General features: G+C 44.0%; 1 long non-coding RNA gene and 1 pseudogene across 1 annotated transcript; both read right to left on the minus strand.

The window, feature by feature from the left end:
• Positions 1-966: 966 nt before the first annotated feature.
• LOC121574255 lies at positions 967-4520 on the minus strand (annotated as a pseudogene).
• Positions 4521-5861: 1341 nt separating this feature from the next.
• LOC121574464 lies at positions 5862-6935 on the minus strand. The gene is made up of 3 exons (XR_006002208.1): positions 6628-6935; positions 6360-6535; positions 5862-6161 (listed from the first exon to the last, which is right to left on the minus strand). It is a non-coding gene; the product is annotated as an uncharacterized LOC121574464 (long non-coding RNA).
• Positions 6936-7245: the final 310 nt, after the last annotated feature.

Genomic DNA, 7245 nt, shown 5'->3' on the forward strand with positions numbered 1-7245 from the left:
AAATGTTGTTAAAATGTATCTATGTCCTGATCTATGGTTTTAAATATATTTTTTTACATAATGTTGTCATGTTTATATGTGCAGCTGCCCGGGGACTGCAGATGTAAATTAGCTGTCAGCTAAATCTGGTGCAACGCCTCACTTCTCATATTCTGAGACTCATGTTGTGTTGTACATTGTCCCTGTCAAATAACCTTAATACATATTGCCTATTCAGCTCAAGCTAAACAATCCTGAACCACAGATTTGACATGCAGTACAAGCAATGATAAATTGACTCTCAAATTCAAACATAAATGTTTAGCCTGGCCTGATGGTTTCCCATGTGAACAGGACAATAATGAAAAACAAAATTAAATTATGAGAGGGCATTTTAAATGTGAGATATTCATCTAACAAAGTACAGCCCAAACTGAATGGCATTTGGAGAATACATGAGAAGGTACTGTACTTCTTGAGATGGAGGGGTGTCATGATGATGACTAAACCAGTTGGACATTACAAGCATCTATGCTATGCATGGCAACATGACAATAATGAAAGCTAGAAAGAAATAATGAAAGAGGCCTTTTTACTGTGCGATATTTCTTGCAATTCCATGACTGCTCAAAACTTGTTTTCTCTTGTCCCTCTGCACCAGACATATATAGTGAGCAAAATGTTTCTAACATCGAATCACAGTATCAAAATCCATATAGAAACGGCACCTAAGTATCGTGATATCGTATTGTGAGGTCCCTGACAATGGTATGACTTTTTCCCCCAAAAAATCTGGTTTGTCACAAACTTTATTCACACATACAAATTTTTTAGAAACAACTTCTCTAAAAGATGGCCATTGTTGTGTGTGTGTATGTTTCGTTCCACAAATAGGAAAACATTCCCTAAACATAAAAGGATTTTAAAGAAAAACATACAGTGAGAACAGTCTCCTTCGAACACTTTAAACAGCCAGACGTCTAGCGCTCAATGAGGGATATCATCTATGTGTGAAGTCTTCCTCTCGCCGAGGAGGCCGAAAGCCTTCACTAGATTCTGCCTCTGAATCCTCACCATGTTCTCCTCTACAGAGTCCTTCACTATGAACTGGCCGAGGCGCTGAAAGCAGTCCACACACTGGTCCTCTGTTGCTGGGTTCCAGGCTGGGTCCATGAGGAAGACAAGCGAGGTGGCTGTGAGGTTTAGCCCCACCCCTCTGGCTTTGAGTGACAGCAGCATGATCAATGAGCTGCCGGGTGCATTGCTCGGGAACTCCTGGATCACCTGAGCTTGCCTCTTCTGGCTCAGTGCTGTCCAGAAGCACAAACCTGAAACCCTCCTCCCTGAGTGGGTCCTCCAGTAGAGTGAGGAAGCGTGCGAACAGAGACAACCAGACTCTTGATGCCGTTGTCCTCACTGCGCGGTCTGAGCAGGCTAGACAGAGCCTCCACCTTGGAGCTGCTCATCCAGCTCTGAGAGGTTGCTCTCTTCTTCCTGAGGAAACTCCACCGACTCACTGGCCTTGATCTGGCCTCTGCACAGAGGGCACCGCGCCTGCTCCGTACATATGACCTCTGTGACGCAGAGTCTGCAGTAGACGTGTGCACAGTGTGTGATGACGGGCAGACAGACAGTCCAAACACATAGCACAGCCGCATCAGAGCCACTGCCCAGTGCCAGCCTCAGCCTCTCTATCAGTCATTCTCTCAACTCTCCAGGAGTCACAGCAACCACACCTGCGTGTGTAGAGTTCTTGCCCAGTAGGTCAGGGTGGCATAAGAACTGTCTCAGCCTGACCAGGATAGCCAGAATATCTGCGTAGTTCCTGAGGACGGTCCCCTCTGTAACGTACCTGCTGATGGTGGCGCGTCCCTCTGTGCGTGCCAGCTCGTATTCCTCCCTTTCTGTGTAAGCTCCTCCTCTTCTGAGGCTCCTCTCCGGCAGAGAGACCAGAGGCCGCCCACACACACGGCTGGTCTTCGTACGACGCAGCGCGATACACTTCACCAAAGCCTGCAGGTTCTGAAGGCCGGTCCTGTCCCCCTGTTTGACAGGCCTCTGTATGACTCTGTTCCACCACTCTCTCACATTGAACAGCTTCAGACGCAGAAACGCCACCAGAATCCACAGATCCCTCTGCAATTGAAAAAACAAAACACTAAGTCAGTGTTAATGGAAGGGGATGCAAATAGCCTGGCTAGCCTATATTAATCATGGTATCATGTGATGACAGGTGCTGACCAAAGTCTAATTAATGGTAGGCTAGGCCTTATGTTGCTAGTAGGCCTATGTGTAGCTATCTGTAACATCATTATTCATTCAGCCCTCCCTACTGGGAAATCATAATTTTCATGAAAAAAATGTTTTTGGTATATGTGGGCGCAATTACTATAACTGCATGTGCTTACCTCTGAGGGAAGGAGGTTCTCACCCAAGATTTGACAGTACATGGCCCTGTCTATCATCCCTTTGATGCGGTGAAGTTGTCCTGTCCCCTTAGCAGAAAAACACCCCAAAGCATAATGTTTCCACCTCCATGTTTGACGGTGGGGATGGTGTTCTTGGGGTCATAGGCAGCATTCCTCCTCCTCCAAACACGGCGAGTTGAGTTGATGCCAAAGAGCTTGATTTTGGTCTCATCGTTGTTATTTCATAGTTTTGATTTCTTCAGTATTATTCTACAATGTAAAAAATAGTAAAAATAAAGAAAAACCCTTGAATGAGTAGGTATGTCCAAATTCTTTACTGGTTGTGTATCTGCATGCAGTTCCTGAGAGAGAAGTGGCGGACGGTGGTGTGGGGGGCAGTGTTGCTGGCTGTTCTCCATTCTCTGCGAGGCGCCACCAGATGCAGGTCTAAAAGAGCGTCTGACTTGTCTTACGGAGTTGGAGTCTGCTGCTCCTTTTGGGTGAGGTGGACTGGCCACCCAGAGCAACATCCTTTAACTTCCTGGCGAAGGTGGGGATTGTCTCTTTTTACAGGTGTACATTGTCGTATAGACAGTCCATGCTGAGGGTGGGATGGTGGGTCAGGTGCACGTTAGGCCATAGCACACAGTCCCGAGAGAGGCTGGCATTTACCGTCTGGATGGTGGCAGGGTGGAAATCTCTCCTCTGGAGCGTGGTAGATAATCAAACAATATTTGCAAGGAGGAAGATGGTGGAGGCCCTCTCTATCACTCCCCTTAGAGATGTTGCCAACATCTCCTGCAGGTCATTGGTCCCCGTGTGAATGATGAAAATGTATGCACTCACTAACTGTAAGTCGCTCTGGATAAGAGCGTCTGCTAAATGACTAAAATGTAAATATAAATGATATGGCTGGGGGAGCCAAGCTGGGCCACAGTCAAGAGCCCTCTGTTGTGGGGCACCATTGCCACCTTACTATTTGGAAAAAGTTTATTCTCTAATATAAACGTTCCATTGGAGTCCATCATTAATATAATGTCTGGTTTCTCGTCAGGTCTGTGGAGGATGGCAGTAGTGATAGGAGTTATATGGGGATGGAGGGGGTTAGCTGGGTTGGTGCATTGGTTGGTTGGGTTGGTTGGTGGTTTCTGATTCAGCTGTTGGCTTTGTCCTGGGTTTTTGTGGGACTCTTTGTAGAGTGGATGGTGTTGGCTGAGAAATCCCTGCCTTAGCTCATGTAGCTCCTCCTGCAGGTCCTGCATGTGGCTGGTGTTGACTGTGCTGGACAGTTCCTCTCTAAGTCTGCGCACTTCCATCCTGAGAGCCTGGTTGTCCTCCTCAACATTTTTCATTGCACATTGCAGCACCTGGATCTCCTCCCTATGCTGACGCACCAGGCTGATCTCCTCCTCTATAAGATGCTGTGGTACTGCAGGTGTCACATGTGCGAGTGGCATGTTCAGGGCTGTGTCTGCTGCAGGCAAAGGAGAGAGAGGGACACTGGGGACTATATACTGGTGCACAGAGGGAGTGGAGGCTGTTGTAGATAGTGACAGTGGAGAGGTTTTAAGTTCAGCAAGAAGAGGTTTCATTTGGTAGTGGACAAATTGATCCAGACTGGCCTCCGAACCTTTACATTTTTACATCGAACATTTTAGTCATTTAGCAGACGCTCTTATCCAGAGCGACTTACAGTAGTGAGTGCATACATTTTAATAATGTTTTCATACTGGTCTCCCGTGGGAATCAAACTCACATCCCTGGCCGCCATGCTCTACCAACAGAACTACACAGGACTAAACCTTGAACCATCACAGTGCCGTTAATATAAATAGTAATCTTACATTTTGGGGTGGAATCAATGTACAGTTGCCTCATTGTTCTGTTTTCTGACATTTTAAGTTCATTGTTGGTCTTGTGGAGAGCTGTGTGCCAAGCATTAGGATCATCCATGTAGAACAGAAGGTTTCCTTTTATTTAGTTGTTCACTTTTAGGATGAAGTCTGCCCTTAGAGTCTCTGGGGATTCTCTTAGCAATTTAGTTTAGAATTCATTTTTTTCTGACTCACCTGGAAAATGTTCAGGATACGTGATGGCAAGGTCTCTGAAACAATGCTTAGAGTATGCCTCCATTTTCATCTCCATAGAATGATGTGCATGTGCCTCTTAATGAAAGCACTTATTTAAATAATGCCCCTACAGATAAATGCACTTTTTAAACAATGCACTTTTTTGAATAATACAAATAAAGATATTAAATATGTTTTTCAATGAAACCACACATTACATACAGTGCATTCGGAAACTATTCAGACCCCTTGACTATTTCCACATTTTGTTATGTTACAGCCTTATTTTAAAATTGATTAAATTGTTTTTTTCTTCATCAATCTACACACAATACCCCATAATGACAAAACAAAAATAGGTTTTTAGAAACTTTGGCAAATGTATTAAAAACAAAACTGAAATATCACATTTACATAAGTATTCAGACCCTTTACTCAGTACTTTGTTGAAGCACCTTTGGCAGCAATTACAGCCTCTCGTCTTCTTGGGTATGACGCTACAAGCTTGGCACACCTGTATTTGGGGAGTTTCTCCCATTCTTCTCTGTACATCGTCTCAAGCTCTGTCAGGTTAGATGGGGAGCGTCGCTCCACAGCTATTTTCAGGTCTCTCCAGAGATGTTAGATTAGGTTCAAGTCCGGGCTCTGGCTGGGCCACTCAAGTACAGTGGGGAAAAAAAGTATTTAGTCAGCCACCAATTGTGCAAGTTCTCCCACTTAAAAAGATGAGAGAGGCCTGTAATTTTCATCATAGGTACACGTCAACTATGACAGACAAAATTAGGAGAAAAAATCCAGAAAATCACATTGTAGGATTTTTTATGAATTTATTTGCAAATTATGGTGGAAAATAAGTATTTGGTCAATAACAAAAGTTTCTCAATACTTTGTTATATACCCTTTGTTGGCAATGACACAGGTCAAACGTTTTCTGTAAGTCTTCACAAGGTTTTCACACACTGTTGCTGGTATTTTGGCCCATTCCTCCATGCAGATCTCCTCTAGAGCAGTGATGTTTTGGGGCTGTCGCTGGGCAACACAGACTTTCAACTCCCTCCAAAGATCTTCTATGGGGTTGAGTTCTGGAGACTGGCTAGGCCACTCCAGGACCTTGAAATGCTTCTTACGAAGCCACTCCTTCGTTGCCCGGGCGGTGTGTTTGGGATCATTGTCATGCTGAAAGACCCAGCCACGTTTCATCTTCAATGCCCTTACTGATGGAAGGAGGTTTTCACTCAAAATCTCACGATACATGGCCCCATTCATTCTTTCCTTTACACAGATCAGTCGTCCTGGTCCCTTTGCAGAAAAACAGCCCCAAAGCATGATGTTTCCACCCCCATGCTTCACAGTAGGTATGGTGTTCTTTGGATGCAACTCAGCATTCTTTGTCCTCCAAACACGGCGAGTTGAGTTTTTACCAAAAAGTTATATTTTGGTTTCAAGTAATGAAGTGGGTTACCTTCTGTATTTGTACAAATTATGAGCCTTGTGAAAGCTGTTGCCGCTGACAGGTGAAGTTTGCTGGCCAGATACTTGCCAGCATGTTGCTGACATTTCCATTCATAGGAATGCTCACAGCGAGGCCATGTCTGCATGATGCTGATGAGGGCCCCCTTGCTGGTCTTCTCTATGCTGCATGTTCAGCTGCAAACTGGAGAAACTGCAGCAGGCAATCTTATGAAGTGGTGTTGACTGGGAGGGCCTGTGACAGGGTGATACAATAGAAAGCCAAGTGGTGAATTGCATTTTGTTCTAAAGAAAGGCCAAAGCTTTTTTCTAATGCACTTCACAACCAAATTGACTCTACTAGTTGTATCTGCTTGGCTGGGGAATTGGCCTACTAATTTATCAAGCCGGGTATTTTTTAATACAACTTTTCACATTTCACATAACACATTACCTGTCGTTGTTGATGAAGCAGTCTGTTTTTATCAGGGCAGTAACTCGGATCACCATCAGAGTCCTCATGATTGCGTGTCCTTTTCATAGAAGTCGAGACTGGCAACAACGAAGGAGGTGTCACAAGGGTACTTGTGTCGCATGACACACATTTATTCTGATGTCTTGCCTGACAAGCTGTGAAAATAGCAAGTGAACAGTGAATTAAATCATTTTTGGACGTCGCTAAACCATTGCGATCACATTGCTGGACATGTTATGATACCCACCTTTGCGCCTTCTGGTAGGTCCTGGCCATTCTATGCTTTACAGATGTAGACTTTACTTGCTCCAGATTGGATTCAGGCTGGTGACGCCGTTACACTAAAATACAGTGGTCCTCTCAATCTTAGTTAGCTGGCTAAAGTTAGACTGCATCTAAAGTCAATCTGGTGACATCACAATCATAAAAAAAATGTTTCCTACTAATTACCTGCCTTCTTTTTAAATGTTAACATGTTTCCAAGCCACATCCTAAATAAAGGTAAAATAAAATAATAAAAAAACACTATGTAACCAACTCTGAAATGTTTTGCTAGGGCCCTGGGTTGATTTGAGTTTGTTGCTTCTAGTTAGTACACTGTTGTAGACAGACAAAAGTTAGCTAGTACCACCATAGCTGCATCCAATATTTATTTGTGTCCTAAACATGGGTTGCACTCCGGAGGCTAATGTGACTTTGTCTAAATTACACTAACTTATAGTGTCATAGAAATACGATGACATTGCTAAAGTAGGCTAATAATTAGTAGGAAACAACTTTGCCATATTATGATGTCATCAAATTTACTTTAGAGAGATGGCAATGGTGCCATTACTGTTACCAGCAAAGTTCATCAAAAATAGCT

The sequence above is a fragment of the Coregonus clupeaformis genome, chromosome 9 (assembly GCF_020615455.1).
Source record: "Coregonus clupeaformis isolate EN_2021a chromosome 9, ASM2061545v1, whole genome shotgun sequence".
Classification (NCBI taxonomy): Eukaryota; Metazoa; Chordata; class Actinopteri; order Salmoniformes; family Salmonidae; genus Coregonus; species Coregonus clupeaformis.